Source organism: Hemiscyllium ocellatum, chromosome 17, assembly GCF_020745735.1.
Source record: "Hemiscyllium ocellatum isolate sHemOce1 chromosome 17, sHemOce1.pat.X.cur, whole genome shotgun sequence".
Taxonomy (NCBI): domain Eukaryota; kingdom Metazoa; phylum Chordata; class Chondrichthyes; order Orectolobiformes; family Hemiscylliidae; genus Hemiscyllium; species Hemiscyllium ocellatum.
The window spans coordinates 28,425,190-28,440,759 of record NC_083417.1 but is presented as its reverse complement, the minus strand read 5'-3'; the positions used below and the strand labels follow the sequence as shown (position 1 = coordinate 28,440,759).

At 43.9% G+C, this 15,570-nt stretch overlaps 1 long non-coding RNA gene across 2 annotated transcripts in view; it reads right to left on the bottom strand.

The window, feature by feature from the left end:
• Positions 1 to 15,570, bottom strand: part of LOC132823675 (uncharacterized) — a 58,860-nt gene that overhangs the window by 25,027 nt on the left and 18,263 nt on the right. For both annotated transcript variants that reach the window (XR_009645576.1, XR_009645577.1), the window contains one exon: positions 14,837 to 14,938. This is a non-coding gene — a long non-coding RNA (uncharacterized LOC132823675). The remainder of the gene's footprint in view (positions 1 to 14,836; positions 14,939 to 15,570) is intronic.

Here is a 15,570-nt window from a genome sequence, read left to right as displayed (position 1 = left end):
CCACTGATCCAAAATCCATATACACCATATCCACTGCTCTAGCTTCATCAATGTTTTTTGTTATCCTCAATGAATTCAATAATGGTTGTGAGCATAACCTGCTCCTCACGACGTTTTGCTATCTCTCATAAAACTATGATTTTCTAAATGATCATAAATCCTGTCTCTCAGAATCCTCTCCAATGATTTGCCTACCACCGATGTAACACTGACTGGTTTGTAATTCCCAGGGATATCTCTATTCCCTTTCTCTAACAAGGGAATAATATTTGCCACCCTCCAATCATCTGGTACTCCTATATTACAACAGCATCATATGCTACTGTTCCGACAGAGTGAACTAATGTGTTGGCCTACTTGGCTTCAGACCTAGTGTCCAATCCTGAAGCAATTCAAAATCTCAAAAATCTTTTGCTGCAAAGTGCTCCATTTTATTTGGTGTTGCCCTTCCATGTATCCAAAAGGTGTTGGCAGTGTACATTTAGGGCCCATGATTTTTCTAAGCTTTTATCTGGTTTACATGAAGTTTTAAAATCTCCTTGCAGTATTCGAAACTTGCAGAGCTGCTCACGTGTACAGTCACTATGTTTCCCCAGGGAATCTCTCAGCTGAATTTGTAATTTATTTCCTGGATGATGCAATGTTATTTAAAACTACTTTACAGTAAATTACTTTAATAATCTTTACACTTCCTTCCCCTAGACTATTGAATATTTGTTGGCCTAATGAAGGAGTGGTGCTCTGAAAGCTAGGGCTTCCAAATGAATCTGTTGGACAAAACTTGGTGCAGTGTGATTTTTATCTTTTACAATAAAACACCTATAAAAGACTTGGGGATTCCACTTTGTTAGCTGTCAGTCCTTTCTCATAATTACTCAGTAGAGAAGCACAATGATTTTTTCACCTTCCCTCTGAAGCTTCTTTATTCTTTCTGGTATTTAGCTGTATTTTCCACCCAATAAGCATATTTTTTTCTTCTTTATTTTAATTTCTACCTCCTTTGTCATCCAGACAATCTACAACAACCCTCCACACTATCCACAACTCCATCAATCTTTGTGTCATCAGCAAACTTATCAACCACCCTTTCATTTTCACTTCCTCATCCAAGTCATTTATAAAAATCACATAGGGTCAACAAGCTAAGATTGTTGATCTTAGCTTTTCTTTTTGAGGGACTATAACTTGACTGTATCTGAATCATAAGTTCTTTGAATGTAGCCCCTTGCTCAGTTATAGTTCTTCCGCCTCAGCTTTCATTTGTGAATCAGACATTATTAGAGATTCTCAGCACAAGAAGGACCTCATGAAATGAAGACCATGTTTCATCAATTGGGTGAAACTTATTTTAAAAATGAGTAGGTTGGTATACATAGCCTGATTCAAACTGTATATCTTGAATTTCAAAAGTTCTTTGGCAAGTTACCACATAATAGACACTGATAAGAATCCTGTGGTAACATCTTCTTAAAAGTTGGTCGCTGCATTTCACTGTTCAACCATATGACCTAATTTCCCAATGCCCTTTAGCCAGCTCCATTTTTGTACTGTTATAGTAACCTTTATTCAGGCTTAAAACACTACTCTCAGAATCAACCTTGTCCTCTTCAAACTGAATGTGAAATTCTACCACATTACAATAACTGTCACCTAGATATTCTTTTATCATGAGGTTACTGATTAATCGTATTTCATTGCTCATAACTAAGTCTGGGATAAGCAATCTCCAGCTGGCTGTAGAAAGTAATGTTCTGTGGATACCCTGTATGAATTAATTTTCCAACAACTTTGTAAAGCTGGTTAACCCAATCTGCAATTGATTAAAAGTTACTCATCATTATTGAGATACATTTCTACTACACCCATTCATTTCTTCTTGCAGTCTCTGTTCTACAGTGTAACTGCTGTTTGAGGGTCTCTAAATTATACCCAAATGTGACCTCTCACTTTTTTTTATTTCTACATAAACTGATCTTAAATCTTACTCTCTCAAATAAACATCAGCTCTTTTTATTGTACAAATTGCATCTTTAATTTAGAGATACCTCACCAATTTCTCCTAAGTTCCATTTTTAAGATTAGATTAGATTACATACAGTGTGGAAACAGGCCCTTCGGCCCAACAAGTCCACACCAACCCGCCGAAGCACAACCCACCCAGACCTATTCCCCTACATTTACCCCTGCCCCTAACTCTACAGGCAATTTAGCATGGCCAATTCACCTAACCTGCACATTTTTGGACTGTGGGAGGAAACCGGAACACCTGGAGGAAACCCACGCAGACACAGGGAGAACGTGCAAACTTCCACACAGTCAGTCTTCCTGAGGTGGGAATTGAACCCAGGTCTCTGATGCTGTGAGGCAGCAGTACTAACCACCGTGCCGCCCACAAATGTCAAACACTCCTTATTATTTGTGTTAGCCACGGTCACCTTACGACCATTTTTCTGTAAAGGCTATCAGGTTATGCATATGTATCTTTATCTGTGTAAATAATTAATCCATTTTGTTATGAATGCTGTCTGCGTTCAGATATAAAACCTTTAATTCTGTCTTTTTTACCATTTCAGCAATCTCTGGTTATATGCGCTGGTACATTATCATGTTTATAATCACTGTCTCTTCCTGACTCACCCTCATTATCATCACCCAATGACTGCCCCATTCTATTTTTGTTTCCTTCTTATTTATCAAATCTACTCTTACATAGTCCCTTCCCCAATTATTTAGTTTATATCTCTCTCTACTGCCCTGGTTGTATAATTCACAAGAACACTAGTCCTAGCAGAGTTTCAATGAAGCCTGCCTTAATAGAAAAGCACCCACTTGCCCCAATACTGATGCAAGTACCCAATGAATCAAAACCCATTTCTCCCATTCCTGTTTTTGACCCAACCATTCATCTCTCTAATCTTAATTTTAGTTACTTTACACTAGTATGCTCATGGTTTAGGTAACAATCCAAACATTCTTACCTGTGAGGGTTTACTATTTGATTTTGACCCCAGCTGTCATTTTCTGTACATAGATTGGACTAGGAAAGAAGTTCTATGTTGTTGATACCTATGTAGACAGTGTTATAGACTAAGCCAGACCACTCAAAACATTCTTAAGCAGGCAGCTCAGACCATAACTTTGCAATTTGTTTCGGTAAGTGTACAGTGAAAATTACCTGGATTAAGTTAGCTAGGTTGTCTACAGGCATCTGGTACAAGCTCATATGCACTTGAAATGGCTTTTTTCACCTCCTCATATTCCCCAGATACCTCCTCTGATAGTAATGTGCATACCTCACTAGCCCTACCTATAAGTTTAGTTTGAATCAACAAAATCTGCATTGCCACTGGCCAAAGCATTTGTTTAGCCACCTTTTCAAATGAGATGAAAAAGGCTTCCACATCTTTCTCATAAAATTTAGGCAGTGTTTGAACGTACTTAAACAGCTTCTTACTAGGCTTCTGACTACCAGGGGCAGGCTCATCCTCACTCTCTTCCTCACTAAGCCTACCCGCAGCCTTCATCTTCAACCTTTTAAGCTGACTTTCCTTTATAAGTACCAGTTTTTGAAGTTCAAAAGCTCTCTCTTTTTCTTTCTCTACTCTCTTCTTCCCTTTTTTCTGGTTCTAATCATAGCTCAAATGATTTCATTTCTGCCGCGCTTTCCTTATCTCACACGTCTAGCTCAAGCTGCCTCATTTGCAATTGAATTCTTGCCATCTCTATAGATTCTGATGGTTTCTCCGGCAAGTTTAAATACTGAGCTACTGCTGTAATTATCTCTCCTTTCCTCACAGAAGCAGGCAAGTCCAATTCCAGCTTCTCTGCTAATTTCTGCAGCTTGGTCTTATTCATCCTTTGCAAAACTTCCAAAATGACCACATCCACATTGAGAAAACCTTTGGCGACTGAAAAAGCCATTACTATCCCAAGCTTTGTCTTCCTAACCAAACCAACACCCAAAATAAAGATACTAGCATCCACCACTTGCCATTTAAAATCCCGCAAAGAGCCCCCAATCTGTTATGGACTCAGCCAGACCACTCAAAACATTTCTTTAGCAGGCAGCTCAGACCATAACTTTGCAATTTGTTTCAGTTAGTGTACAGTGAAAATAAGTTCGCTAGGTTGACTACTAGATTTTAAAACAGACAAAAATTTACTCACAAAATTACACAATGAAACACAAAGAACAGAATGAAGAACCCCTACGGTACTCAGTCTATCCAATTAGATTTAATTATGCTGTTCCGAATAGACACAGCAGTCCCAATAAGCAAGCTCTCCTTAAAAGCCAGTATAAATGAAACATGCTTACAGTTGAGGTTGATGGGCAGAAAGAGAGAAAGAGAGTTTCCACACAGCTCCCTGTTGAACTCCTCACCAGGACCGACTGATCTAAATTGCTCAGCTCAGCTAGAGAGCTGGCAACGCCCTTTTCTTTATACAGATCACTTCTAAAACATGACCATTTTGGCCTGAAGTCTCATCTGTTTACATATAAACAAAAGGCCTCTCAAAATCCTTTTCATCTCTGTACCAAACTAGACTGATCGGAGCCCGGCCCAGTTTATTACCCCTCTGAAAAAAATCAAAGACAAAGTATCCTTGAGCCAAGGAACAGCTTTTAGGGAAAAAAATGACTAGCTTTGTGACAACATGATAACAAGATCATCCTCCTCCCAATAAGCAGTTGGCCCAAACCCTGCCACAAGGCAAGTAACACAGTCTTCTGAACATACATTTTCTGTAGCAGAGTACTGGATCTCCTTAACTATACTACTACAATCACATCTGAAAAATGTGTTGCTGGAAAAGCGCAGCAGGCCAGGCAGCATCCAAGGAGCAGGGGAATCGACGTTTCGGGCATAAGCCCTTCTTCAGGAATGAGGAAGGTGTGCCAAGCAAGCTAAGATAAAAGGTAGGGAAGAGGGACTTAGGGGAGGGGCATTGGGAATGCAATAGGTGGAAGGAGGTTAAGGTGAGGGTGATAGGCCGGAGAGGGGGTGGGGGCGGAGAGGACGGGAAGAAGATTGCAGGTCAAGAAGGCGGTGCTGAGTCCAAGAGTTGAGGCTGAGATAAGGTGGGGGGAGGGGAAATGAGGAAGCTGGAGAAATCTGCATTCATCCCTTGTGGTTGGAGGGTTCCTAGGCAGAATATTAGGCGCTCTTCCTCCAGGTGTCGTGTTGCCATGGTCTGGCAATGGAGGAGGCCAAGGACCTGCATGTCCTTGGCGGAGTGGGAGGGGGAGTTAAAGTGTTCAGCCACAGGGCGGTTGGGTTGGTTGGTGCGGGTGTCCCAGAGGTGTTCTCTGAAACGTTCCGCAAGTAGGCAGCCTGTCTCCCCAATGTAGAGGAGCCCACATCGGGTGCAGCGGATGCAGTAAATGATGTGTGTGGAGGTGCGGGTGAATTTGTGACGGATATGGACGGACCCCATGGGGCCTTAGAGGGAAGTGAGGGGGGAGGCATTTCTTGTGGTTGTAAGGAAAGGTGCCGGGAGTGGAGGTTGGGTTGGTAGGGGGGGGGTGTGGACCTGATGAGGGAGTCGTGGAGGGAGTGGTCTTTCCGGAACGCTGATGGGTGAGGGGAGGGAAATTAATCCTTGGTGGTGGGGTCTGTTTGGAGGTGGCGGAAATGACGACGGATGATCCGATGTATCTGGAGGTAGGCAGGGTGGTAGGTGAGGACCAGTGGGGTTCTGTCCTGGTGGCGATTGGAGGGGCGGGGTTCAAGGTCGGAGGAGCGGGAAATGGAGGAGATGTAGTGGAGAGCATCGTCAACCACGTCTGAGGGGAAATTGCTGTCTTTGAAGAAGGAGGCCATCTGGGTTGTTCGGTATTGGAATTGGTCCTCCTGGGAGCAGATGCGGTGGAGGTGAAGGAATTGGGAATATGGGATGACATTTTTCCAGGAGGCAGGGTGGGAGGAGGTGTAATCTACAGAGCTGTGGGTGTCGGTCAGTTTATAGTAAATGTCCGTGTTGAGTCGGTCGCCCGAGATAGAAATGGCGAGGTCTAGGAAGGGGAGGGAGGAGTCTGAGATGGTCCAGGTAAATTTGAGGTCGGGGTGGAAGGTGTTAGTAAACTGTTCAATCTCCTTGTGGGAGCACGAGGTAGCGCAGATACAGTCATCGATGTAGCGGAGGAAAAGGTGGGGGATGGTGCCAATGCAGCTGCGGAAGACGGACTGTTCCACATATCTGACAAAAAGGCAGACATAGCTGCAGCCCATGTGGGTGCCCATGGCTACTGCTTTGGTTTGGAGGAAGTGGGAAGATTGGAAAGAGAAGTTGTTCAGAGTGAGGACCAGTTCAGTCAGTCGAAGGAGGGTGTCAGTAGAAGGGTAATAGTTGGGTCAGAGGGAAAGGAAGAAGCAGAGGGCTTGGAGGCCTTCATGATGGGGGATGGAGGTGTATAGGGACTGGATATCCACGGTGAAGGTAAGGCATTGGGGGCCAGGGAAGCAAAGATCATGGAGGAGGTGGAGGGTGTGGATGGTGTCCCGAACGTAGGTGGGGAGTTCTTGGACTAAGGAGGACAGGACTGTGTCGAGGTATGCAGAGATGAGTTCGGTGGGGCAGGAGCAGGCTGAGACAATGGGTCGGCCGGGGCAGTCAGGTTTGTTGATTTTGGACAGGAGGTAGAAATGGGTGGTGCAGGGTTGCGGGACTATGAGGTTGGAGGCGGTGGAAGGGAGATCCCCTGAGGTGATAAGGTTATGGATGGTCTGGGAGATGATAGTTTGGTGGTGGGAGGTGGGATCATGGTCAAGGGGGCAGTAGGAGGAGGTGTCCGCGAGCTGGCGTTTAGCCTCAGCGGTGTAAAGATCGGTGCGCCAATCACATTCCTATTAACATCTCCTGCTTGAATGTATTCCTGTAAAATAGTGCCATGGTCAGTTAACTCATATAGAGTCGAGATTGTGGTGCCTGATGAAGGGCTTTTGCCCAAAAGGTCGATTCTCCTGCTCCTCAGATGCTGACTGACCTGCTGTGCTTTTCCAGCACCATACTCTTAACTCCAGTCTCCAGCATCTGCAGTCTTCACTTTTGCCTACTTAACTCATACCCTTCAGCCCCCTCTTTAAGAACCTCAAACCTGTCAGACAATTGCAAGGGCTACTTCTTCCATCTTGTATTTGCATCACTCACAATCACACTGCCTGTTCCTCATCACAGACTGAATTAGGAGTCCTTATAACTTTCATCATTCTCAATATGTTGCAGTGCCAGCAGCTCTGAAGGAGAGGTACATGGTTTTCGGTTTTTAGTACATTTAAAAGGTTTTTTTTATTTATTCAAGAACTTATTCAATATTTAATCCAAAAAAATCATTTGGAACAGTGAGCTTTTTCAGAATGCACTTATTGTACATGTTCATAGCTGGCTGATCTGCATTTATTACCTGTCCCAAGTTGCCCTTAAGGCAGTAGTGAACTGTCTTCTTGAACAGCTGCACTCCATGTACTGCAGGTAGATCCCAAAAGCTGCTAGACAAGGAATTACAGGATTTTGACCCAATGAGAGTGAAGGAATGGTGATATTTTTCCAAAGTGGGATTGTGAGCAGTCTGATATCCCATGTATCTGCTGCCTTTGTTCTTCTAAATAGTAATAGTTGTGAGTTTGGAAATCTTTCCATAGATGCTGCTGAGGATCTAAAATTTGAACTAAAGTTATTAATAGAAGCAACAAGTATATGTAGATTTTTACGAACGACAAATGGCTTTTCAATTTAAAAGAATACAAGAAAATGGCTGAGAATAGTGATTGAACCCTGTAAACATGTACTGCTGATTTGCAGAATTAAGCTGAAATCCAAACATAAGAGGACAATAGAGTTTTTGTAAAATGAATACTGACACATTAATTGACCATTAATCAAACTAACTTTGAACTCCTACCATGGCATGATGATTTACATAAATAAGAACCCTTTCCCAGGAAATATCATTGGATTAACTTGCTTTAAATCATGTCACCTATTATATGTGATTGGTCTTCCCTTTTAATTAAGGCTGTACTACCTCTTTAAAAAACATATAAATAATGTATATTTTTTGAATGTAATTGTGCAACTTCACCATGGAACACAGAAGCTTTAACGTTTGTGTTGCTGGTCAGAATTGCAACAAGGGTACCTTAATTCAAAAAACTAATGACCCTTGCTTTTGTACAGACTGCATTTTGTTGAATCTTTTGATCGATCTCGAACCAAGAGGCCCCTCTTGAGGGGTTATAAATCTTCACTGCCAGACCAAATATTGTACCTGAGGTTTAGGCTTCATACAGTCATAGAGTCAGAGAGATGTACAGCATGGAAACAGACCCTTTGGTCCAACCTGACCAGATATCCCAACCCAATCTAGTCCCACCTGTCAGCACCCGGCCCATATCCCTCCAAACCCTTCCTATTCACATACCCAGCCCAATGCCTCTTAAATGTTACAATTGTACCAGCCTCCACCACATCCTCTGGCAGCTCAATCCATACACGTACCACCCTCTGTGTGAAAACTTTGTCCCTTAGGTCTCTTTTATATCTTTCCCCTCTCACCCTAAACCTATGCCCTCTAGTTCTGGACTCCCCAGCTCCAGGGAAAAGACTTTGCCTATTTATCCTATCCATGCCCCTCATGATTTTGTAAACCTTTATATGGTCACCCTCAGCCTCTGACCCTTCAGGGAAAACAGCCCCAGCCTGGTCAGCCTCTCCCTATAGCTCAAATCCTCCAACCCTGGTAACATCCTTGTAAATATTTTCTGAACTCTTTCAAGTTTCACAACATCTTTCCGATAGGAAGGAGACCAGAATTGCATGCAATATTCCAACAGTGGCCTAACCAATGTCCTGTACAGCCGCAACATGACCTCTCAACTCCTGTACTCAATACTTTGACTAATAAAGGAAAGCATACCAAATGCTGCCTTCACTATCCTATCTATCTGTGACTCCACTTTCAAGCAGCTATGAACCTGCACTCCAAGGTCTCTTTGTTCAGCAACACTTCCCGGGACCTTAAACAATCCAAGGATTTACAACTTATCGAAAAGACAGGGAGGTGAGCAGAGGGGATGGGGTGGCCTTGTTAGTTAAGAACAAAATTAAATCTATGGCACTGAATGACATAGTGTTGGATGATGTGGAGTCTGTGTGGGTGGAATTGAGGAACCATAAAGGCAAAAAAACCATAATTGGAGTTGTGTACAGATCTCCTAACAGTGGTCAGGACCGGGACGCAACATGTACCGGGAAATAGAAAGGCATGTCAGAAAGGCAAGGTCACGGTGATCATGGGGGACTTCAATATGCAGGTGGACTGGGTAAATAATGTTGCCAGTGGATCCAAAGAAAAGGAATTCATGGAATGCTTACAGGATGGCTTTTTGGAACAGCTTGTCATGGAGCCCACAAGGGAGCAGGCTTTTCTGGACCCATGGCTATGTAATGAACCAGACTTTATAAAAGATCTTAAAATAAGGGAACACTTAGGAAGCAGCGATCATAATATGGTAGAGTTCAGTCTGCAGTTTGAAAGAGAGTAGGCAAAATCGGATGTAATGGTGTTACAGTTAAATAAAGGGCATGAGAGAGGAACTGACAAAAATAGACTGGAAGCAGAGCCTAACGGGGAAGACAGTAGAGCAAAAATGGCAGGAGTTTGTAGGTATAATTGAGGACACTGTACAGAGGTTCATCCCCAAGAAAAGAAAGATTATCTGGGGAGGGATTAGACAGCCATGGCTGACAAAGGAAATCAGGAAATGTATCAAAGAAAAAGAGTGATCCTATAAAGTGGCCAAGAGCACTGGGAAATCAGAAGATTGGGAAGGCTACAAAAACAAACTTAGGATAACAAAGAAAGAAATAAGGAAGGAGAGGATCAAATATGAAGGTAGGCTAGCCAGTATTATTAGAAATGATAGTAAGTTTCTTTCACTACATAAGAAACAAACGACAGGCAAAAGTAGACATTGGGCCACTTCAAACTGATGCTGGAAGGTTAGTGATGGGAGATAAGGAAATGGCTGGAGAACTTAACAAGTACTTTGCATCAGCCTTCACAGTGGAAGACATGAGTAATATCCCGACAATTAAAGGGAGTCGGGGCTGAGTTGAGTATGGTTGTCATTACAAAAGAGATAGTGCTAGAAAAGCTAAAAGATCTTAAAATTGACAAATCTCCTGGCCCTGATGGGCTACATCCTAGAGTTCTGAGGGAGGTGGCTGAGGAAAGAGCGGAGGCGTTGGTTGAGATCTTTCAAAAGTCACTGGAGTCAGGGAAAGTCCCGGATGATTGGAAGATCACTGTTGTAACCCCCTTGTTCAAGAAAGGATCAAGACAAAAGATGGAAAATTATAGGCCAATTAGCCTAACCTCGGTTGTTGGTAAAATTCTAGAATCCATCGTTATGGATGAGGTTTCTAAATTCTTGGAAGCGCAGGGTCGGATTAGAACAAGTCAACATGGATTTAGTAAAGGGAGGTCGTGCCTGACAAACCTGTTGGAATTCTTTGAAGAGGTGACAAGTAGGTTAGACCAGGGAAACCCAGCGGATGTGGTCTATCTAGACTTCAAAAAGGCTTTTGATAAGGTGCCACACAGGAGGCTGCTGAGTAAGGTGAGGGCCCATGGTGTTCGAGATGAGCTACTGGCATGGATTGAGGATTGGCTGTCTGACAGAAGGCAGAGTTGGGATAAGAGGTTCTTTTTCGGAATGGCAGTCGGTGACAAGCGGTGTCCCACAGGGTTCATTGTTGGGGCGCAGCTGTTCACATTATATATTAATGATCTGGGTGAAGGGACTGGGGGTATTCTAGCGGAGTTTGCCGATGATACAAAGCTAGGTGGACAGGCAGGTAGTACTGAGGAAGTGGGGAGGCTGCAGAAGGATTTAGACAGTTTGAGAGAGTGGTCCAGGAAATGGCTGATGAAATTCAACATGAGCAAATGTGAGATCTTGCACTTTGGAAAAAAGAATACAAGCATGGACTACTTTCTAAACAGTGAGAAAATTCGTAAAGCCAAAGTACAAAGGGATCCGGGAGTGCTAGTCAAGGATTCTCTAAAGGTAAATATGCAGGTTGAGTCCGTGATTAAGAAAGCAAATGCAATGTTGTTATTTATCTCAAGAGGGTTGGAATATAAAAGCAGTGATGTGCTACTGAGCCTTATAAAGCTCTGGTTAGGCCCCATTTGGAGTACTGTGTCCAGTTTGGGGCCCCACACCTCAGGAGGGACATACTGGCTCTGGAACGTATCCAGCGGAGATTTACATGGATGATTCCTGGAATGGTTGGTCTAACATATGAGGAACGGCTGAGGATCCTGGGATTGTATTCATTGGAGTTTAGAAGATTAAGGGGAGATCATATAGAAACTTACAAGATAATACATGGCTTGGAAAGGTGGACGCTAGGAAATTGTTTCCGCTAGATGAGGAGACTAGGACCTGTAGACCCAGCCTTAGAATTAGAGGGGGTAAATTCAGAACAGAAATGTGGAGACATTTCTTCAGCCAGAGAGTGATGGACCTGTGGAATTCATTGCCACAGAGCGCAGTGGAGACCAGGACGCTAAATGGCTTCAAGGCTGAGATTGATGAATTCTTGATGTCACAAGGAATTAAGGGCGACGGGGGGGAATGCTGGCAAGTGGAGTTGAAATGCCCATCAGCCATGATTGAATGGCAGAGTGGACTCGATGGGCCGAATGGCCTTATTTCCACTCCTATGTCTTATGGTCTTATCATTAAATGTATAAGTCCTGCTAAGATTTGCTTTCCCAAAATGCAGCACCTCACATTTAACTGAATTAAATTCCATCTGCCACTTTTCAGCTCATTGGCCTATCTGGTCCAGATCCTGTTGTAATCTGAGGTAACCCTCCTCGCTGTCCACTACACCTCCAATTTTGGTATCATCTGTAAACTTACTAACTGTACCTCTTATGCTCACATCCAAATCATTTATGTAAATGACAAAAAGTAGAGGACCCAGCACCGATCCTTGTGGCACTCCACTGGTCACAGGCCTCCAATCTGAAAAACAACCCTCCACCACTACCCTCTGTCTTTTATCTTTGAGCCAGTTCTGTATCCAAATGGCTAGTTCTCCCTGTATCCCATGAGATCTAACCTTGCTAATCTTGTTGAACACCTGACTGAAGTCCATATAGATCACATCTACTGCTCTGCCCTCATCAATCTTCTTTGTTACTTCTTCTAAAAACTCAATCAATTCTCCAGATTTGTGCCATAAAGCTATGTGATGACACAACTAGGTAAATATTTTCAGTTCATCATGTATCTGCTATAGTTATCTCCAAACTGCTCTGTGTTTCAGACTTGAAGTTGACTTTCCAAACTAGCCAGCTGATTTTGCTAAAGAAATGATTTGATTGCGAATGAAGTGCGCATTATTTCCTGCCAACATTTTCAGGTTTCACATTTCATTGGTTAGATTGACAGTATCACCAGTGTCAAAGTAGATAGTTTGGCTATTCCTGTTTGCTATATCATGGGACTAGAACTTTAAGGAGCTGCTCTGAGAGGGTCTTGCAACAGACATCAATGTTAGGTATATCCATTTATTGTGTTTAGGCTTAGTGGCTTCAAGGAATGAGCCTCTGCGAATAAGAACAGCACTATCACAGTTAAATAATTTCCTACAAGCTGTTTATGATAAAATCTCACCAATTATTTTTATATGCCACTTTTAAAAATGTTCTTTTATGTGCTGTCTTTACATTATCCTGTTCAACATACAACCTTAGCCTCTTGTGTAGTGTTCAGTGCCTGACACCAAATTACAGAAATATCACTTAGAGTTAATTAAGCCAGACTTTACTTTGGTATCTGACTTACAGAGTTGTAGAGTCATATAGATGTACAGCACGGAAACAGACCCTTCGGTCCAATTCGTCCATGCCGACCAGATATCCCAACCCAGTCTGGTCCCACCTGCCAGCACCTGGCCCATATCCCTCCAAAACCCTCTTGTTCATATACCCATTCAGATGCCTTTTAAATGTTGCAATTGTTCCAGCCTCCACCATTTCCTCTTGCACCTCAGTCCATACACATACCACCCTCTGCGTGAAAAAGTTGCCCCTTAGGTCTCTTTCATATCTTTCCCCTCTCACCCTAAACCTATGCCTTCTAGTTCTGGACACCTCCACTCCAGGGAAAGGACCTTGTCTATTTACCCTATTCATGCCCCTCATGATTTTATAAACCTCTATAAAGTTACCCCTCAGCCTCCAATGCTCCAGGGAACAGCCCCAACCTATTCTACCTCTGCCTATAGCTCAAATCCTCCAACCCTGGCAACATCCTTGTAAATCTTTTCTGAACCCTTTCAAGTTTCACAACATCTTTCTGATAGGGAGGAGACCAGAACTGCATGCAATATTCCAACAGTGACCTAACCAATGCCCTGTACAGCCACAACATGGCCTCCCAACTCCTGTACTCAATACTCTGACCAATAAAGGAAAGCATACCAAAAACCTTCCATCAGCTGGAATCATAACATCAGTTTCACAGGACCAGCAGCAGTATGGTACAGTGGGTGAAGTTCAAGGCCAGTTTAGCACTCCAAGTGAAGAGAGGGAAGAATCTGAAGAAAAGTCTAGTGAAAGTATAGTATAGTGGGTAAAGAGCTTAAGGCTAACTGAGGCACTGGATGTGGAGAGAGAAAAACCCATGCAATGCTGATAAAGCGGGCCTTCAGGAAATGTAGCAAGTTGATTAAAAAAAAATCACTCCTCCACAATGAGGAAGACATTGCTGCAATTTAGAGGTCTTCTTCATTTAGAAGTCCCCAATGCCTCATCTTCACCATGTAATCCAGTCCCTGTAGACATTCATCTGCCATGACAAATGCCTTGAAGCCCTCCGTTTCTTCCTCTCCCGTTGACCCAACCAGTACCCTACCACAGACACACTCATTCAGTTGGCTGAGCTGGTCCTCACTCTCAAAGACTTCTCCTTCGAATCCTCCCACTTCCTGCAGCCCAAATGGGTAACCCTGGGCAGCCGCATGGGTCCAAGCTATATCTGTCTCTTCGTCAGGTACATGGAACAATCCATCTTCCGCAGTTACACCATCACCATTCCCCATCTTTTTCTCTGCTACATCAATTACTGTATTGGCGCCAGTTCGTGCTTCCACAAGGAGGTCCTCAAATTCACCTGGACCATCGTGGATACCTCCCTCCTCTTCCTGGACTTCTCAATTTCCATTTCCAATGATTGACTCAACACGGCTAGCAATTTCAAACCTACTTACTTCCACAGCTACCTGGACTACACCACCTCCCAACCCCTCATCCTGTAAAACTGTTATCTCCTTTGCCCAATTCCTTCACTTCCACTGTATCTACTCCTACAAGGATCAATTCCACTCCAAAACATTCCAGATGGCCTCCAACTTCAAGGACTGCAATTTCCCCTCCAACATGGTCAACAATGCCCTCCAGAGTACCTCCTTCACTTTCTGTACCTCTGCCCTTGAACCCCATCCCTCTAACCGCAACAAGATCAAACCCCCCTGGATCCTTCCACGCCACCAGTCTCCGGATAAAACACATAATCCTCCACCATTTCTGCCATCTATAGTCAGACCCCACCACTAGAGATATATTTCCCTCCCCACCCCTTTCAGCATTCCGCAGAGACCATTCCCTCCGTGACTCCCCTGTTAGGTCCACACATTCTCCCCACATCCCACCCCTGCCCACCCCCCCAACCCTCATCAACCCACCTTCCACTCCCAGCACCTTTCCTTGCCACTGCAAGAGGTGTAAAACCTGCAACTACCCCTTCCCCCTTACCTTCATCCAAGGCCCCAAAGGATTCTTCCACATCTGGCAGAGATTTTCCTGCACATCCAAACACCTCTTCTACTGTGTCTGTTGCTCTTGATGTGGTCTCCTCTATATTGTGGAGACAAGATGCTAACTCTCAGAATGTTTCAGAGAACATCTCTGGGCCACATGCACCAAACAACCCCACCGCCCTGTGGCCGACCACTTCAACTCCCCTTCCCATTCTAACAAGGACTTGCATGTCCTTGGTGGCCTCTACTGCCAAATCCTAATCACCCAATGCCTTTGGGCCCTCCAGCCAATGGGATCAACGTTGACTTCGCCAGTTTCCTCATCTTCCCTCCTCCCACCTCATCCCAAATACAACCCTCCAATTTGTCACCGCCTTCTTGATCTGTCCTGCCTGTCTATCTTCCTTCCCACCTATCCACTCCACCCCCCCACCCCGTTACAACCTATCACCATCAGCCCCCACATTCATCTACCTATCACATTCCTTGCTACCTTCTGCCCCACCCCAGCCAAGCCCCCTCCCATTTATCTCTCAGCCCCTTGGGCCCTACTAATTTCCTGACAAAGAGCTTATGCTTGAAACATCAACTGTCCTGCTCCTCGGATGCTGCCTGGCCGGGCTGTGCTTTTCTAGCTCCACCTTTTTGACTCTGATCTCCAGCATCTGAAGTCCTCACTTTCTGCCTGTCCACCTGTGACTCCACTTTCAGAGAATTGTGAACCTGAAT